The sequence below is a fragment of the Lygodium microphyllum genome, chromosome 3 (assembly GCF_053477565.2).
Source record: "Lygodium microphyllum isolate KBCC chromosome 3, Lygodium_microphyllum_v1.1.10, whole genome shotgun sequence".
In the NCBI taxonomy this organism is placed as follows: Eukaryota; Viridiplantae; Streptophyta; class Polypodiopsida; order Schizaeales; family Lygodiaceae; genus Lygodium; species Lygodium microphyllum.
In genome coordinates this window covers 138653555-138658345 of record NC_141137.1, presented here as the reverse complement: position 1 = coordinate 138658345, position 4791 = coordinate 138653555, and positions in this window count along the sequence as shown.

The window sequence follows — 4791 nt, the reverse complement described above, 5'->3', positions numbered from 1 at the left end:
ATGTCTCTACAAAATTGTTGGAGAAATCGTCGCTATTTGCATCGCAAATGCAACTCAAATAGTGATGTTCTACGATGCATGTAGAGAAATTAGCGATGCTAATAATGACGGTTTTACATAGCTTTTTTTTGTAGGAGGGTAGCAAGATGCCCTGCCACATATAACACCATGTGCTGTATAATATTCTACAAATGAATTACATATTGGGTACACAATGGTCATCAAGATGAGCACAAAATCTACTTGAACCCACAATATTGATAAATCATATAATAAGTACAAGACTAGTGATGAAAACTCATGCCATTACATGGAACCATGGAGAGAGAGGAAGGCCAAAACAAACATAAAATTCTATATGTAATGATCACAAGATACAATTTTATACAGAGGATGATAAGTACATCTAAGGAATAGTACATGGAAGATGTTTGCATAGATCACAGGACCAAAAAACAAGAGGGTGTGCACTCCACAAATCCAAGTGCGAGCTACAAATCCTCGCCATCAAAAAGCTTGTCCTAGCACAAAGGAGCATTTACACATCACTCCATCATACTTAATGCATTTAAAAAGAATAGTGACTATGGACAAGAAAGATGATTGACTTATTGGGCCGTCGTGTGCGTATAGTCTATTGATGAGTACAATGAAACCATGTCTCTTTACATATCAAGTCTCGAAGCCAGTGGGATCGCGGTTTGTGAGATGGAGTGCTGCAATGAAAACAGAATACAATTGTTAGAAACAAAATGTTAGTACAAGTGATATTGCAAATAGAAAAGTAAGAAGAAAAAAATAAAAACTTACAAAGTCCTCCAGATAAGTCCTGTGGCTACCACTCCCCAGATGATGCACGACCCTTGCCTCCAATTGGTGCCCTAGCCACTTCCTATTGTTGTTGCTAGAGAATTTGTAGCCTCCTCCTTGAATCTCTACCAATCATTTGCACCTAGTCACTTGGGCTTTGAGGTGCCACTCTTGAGTGCCTTGTGTGCCGATTGTCTATGTGACATGTATGCTTACATACACTCCATCATCCACCCAATGGAAAACCTCTCTACCGCGGTAGATACCAGAAACTCCTCCTGTAAGGTTGGCACTATATAGTCCTTGCTCCCCTCGGGTATATTCTTCCAATGGTTCAAGATGTGCCTAAAAATTTGTTGGCACAAATCTCTCAGGCCAGACATCACTCTCCTCCCCTCATCATTCATGATCACATCACCTGTCCTATCATTTACAAGGTATCCATACCCCTCTGCGGTATGTCTAAGGTGTGTCCTCACCCACCTACAACCGCACTCTTGGGCATAACCACAAGACCCCTATATATCTGGCGGACCCATGGGGGTAATATCTCTCAGAGTAGCACCCATAGGGGTGCCACATCTGTGGGGATGATTGAGAAAAGGAGTCACTAGAGTAGATGTCCCCACATGTGCAAAAAATCCTAGAGGTGATAAGTATCCACCATGACGATGAGACAGAGACACTACATCGATGCCTCTACAACACCCACCTAAGCCACCCTCTCAGAAACCTATAAGAGAGGGAGGAGTAGCACCCCTAGTCTGGAACTTTGACGTAGGCTCACGACATCCACATCTCTGCAACACCCTCTAGAACCAATCCCTCCATATGAGCCAATGACATGATTTTTGAAACTGAGAAGTACTTAAAAATAGCCAAAAATTTTGAATTTCAAGGGAAAAATAGACTTCGTCGAAGTCGGTGATGGCAATCAGTACGATTTTAAGCGGTAATGCCCGAAAAAAGTCTTAAAAGAACCACTTGACGATAGTTGATGAATTTTCATAATTATTTGGCATGTCAAACGGGACCCTGGGAGATGCCTAGCAATGGAGGACTTCAAGACGGATGCCCAGGATTTTTCAGACTTTAATGCGGGTACCAGACACGGAACTAGGAGTGCTAGGGAGGCCAAGTTCAAAGTCAAGTGAAAATGGACTTAAAGAATGCAAAAGGGCATGACCCTTGAGGGCTCCCTTTGGGGGCCCCTTTAAAAAAAACGAATTTGAGAGGGGGACCATTTTTTTTTCGGGCGTGAGCAGGGAGATGGCGCCATTTTCTCAACGCTTGATGATGATGGGATATAGGGGTTGTAAGCAACCCCCCCAACTTATTACATGCCTGAGATACCCTTGATATTCGCTCTCCATCACTCTAGACCGCACGTCAAATGGCTGCCCAGTTGTGGAGATCAAATTTCAATCTTTCTCTCTCCTCCCGCTCTCTCCTGCAAGGGGCAATTCTTGTATGTGAAGAAGAATGAAGCCCGGTTGGTGAATGCTCATCCAGCGTGGTACCAAATTGCTTCCGAACTGAAGGTGGGCTGAAGATGGTAGTATGGAGGCAGGCTGAGCATCAAATGGGGCCTGGTTTGCAGACGCACAACAAGTTTCAAAACCCAAAATGATAAAAGATACACGGTAATGATATTTTTACAAAGAAAATTGCTCTTTTTTCGCATTTGATGAGGTTAGCAATGTTCATATGGGCTGAAAATTGATGGGCGTGTTGTTTGCTACTAGTTTTAGTCTTTTATAACTAAAAAACTCAAAAAATATACACTTAAAGTGTAGGAAATAAATGGGAAAAACTTGAAAAGCATGGTTTTTAGAGTAAAAATGAGATTTTTGGGCTTAAAATTGGAAAAGTATGAAACAAAACAACAATAAAATCTACATGGTTTCTATCCAAGGACTCAAGAGCCACAGCTCTGAAATAATGCTAATTTTCTTCCATTTTTATTGATAATAAATAAGAAAAAATAAGGAAAATTGAGAAAAATAACTTTTTAAAAGGGGGAAAAATAGGGAATGGACGAGGAAAATTATGGAAAATTATGAATGTATCTGTGAGTTTATAATAAGGATAAAGCATGAGGGTTTGCCTCAGGTTATCCCCATTTATTTGTTTTTGTGAGTATTTACTGCTTATTTCGTGCAAAATACACATGAAATCAACCCTTTACCTATGCAACGAGGCAAAACCTTAAATGGTAGGGGAGGAGGGAAGTTTGAGTGCCAAAATATAATATAAAATTTGATGTATTTGCTACATTATTCATATAGGATGACGTTAAGTTAAATAAAGGGAAGCATAACACGAGTGTAAGGCTCGATGTCTTCTCTCGTCGCAGCAATTACGTGTTAGTGTATGGAAATATGAAAAGAATGGATTTGCACAATGCACGAGGCTGTTTTCCAATTATTTGAGCACTTAATCATATACACAATTTCATTAAGCATCGTTAAATGGTATTAATTACAAGCTCCTGGATACATAGCACTTGGTTTCCTTAGGACTTGATCCATGCAGAGAGAGTGAGCAACCCGGCTATAGGTCTAGACGGTGGGTCAAAAGGGGATGGATAAGTGAGGATATGTGCATTCCTAGAATGATAAATATATTGGCACTAAGACGGGAGTTTGTTTCGAATGTGTCTATGTGTGAAAGCAGTGCATTGAGGGACCAATCCCCAAGATGTAGAAGAGCTGCAGTAGGGCCACGACAATCAACCGGTGGGGTGCCCTATATGTGTGATATGTGGCATTTATTGCCGATATATGTATAATCTCCCTTTGAGGAAACGCGAAATGGAACATCCGTTGGATTACAGATTATAAACGCGCAGTGATTAGTGTTTAGGATAGTGTATCCCTCGACAGACGCTCCTGGTCCGCGAGGCCATGTGGTGTGATGGGGTTGTCTGTTGAGTGCATGAGGTCCGGCTAGTGCCTTAGCCAGTGCCAGCCCATTTTAGGTCCCATCAGCCAAGTCTAGAATGTTGACCTCATCTATTGGAAACCGAAGTATCAGAGTGTGCCAAAGTAGATCTCATGGAATGGCCCAATGGTGTCTGAGACAGCTCTTGGTCCTCCATATCTCTAAATTGGGCCATATCTCATGGAATGGCCCAATGGTGTCTGAGACAGCTCTTGGTCCATTATATCTCTAAATTGGGCCATCTGATCTGGAGACATACATGTGAATATCTCTTGCAACTCCTCATCACTCGTCCTTGGACTCATCCTGCTCTCCAAGTATTGTCAAAGGTAACCTACATAGATAGAAAATAATGTTAGCATAATCAATACAAAGATTTAAGTAGAGCACAATAATATAACTTTGAAAAAAATGATGCTAATTAAAATGCATATTCTAAAGTACCCTTAAAAGATATTCATCAACGAATTGAGTAGGCGGATGCAATAAGTATGACCTAGCCTATGGTCCGATGTCAATCTCCTCACACAACTCCACTTACATTGGAAGGTCTATAGATAGGTCACCACAAAAGAAGCCGTCCACTTTGTTCTCAAAGAATTCCTAGCCTCCCGTCTTTCCGTCATTGTTACCCATGTTTGCTTCCTCTACACGCTTCAAGCCCTCTTCTACCTCCACCCTTCGCAATATCGACCCCTCCACTTGCACTCTCTCCTTGTCTATGCTGGAAACATTGCTTTCATAATACACTCTTATACTTCGAGGAGCTAATGAGACAACATACCACCATCGAGGTTATCAGGGGTTTGGATAGAAAATTACATATTCGATATCACATATAAGAGTAAATCAACATTTGTGATTGTTTTGTGTCGTGAAAAATATTAGAAAAATAGGTCATGCACCTGTTCACAATAGACTAGCAAGACAAACATGTCGTGCAGATCCATCAATCTTTTTCTGGGAATCTATTTTCAAAAATCGAGATGGATCTCTTCGAACGGTTGCCCCAGCTCCTTCCAATACCACTTTGTACCA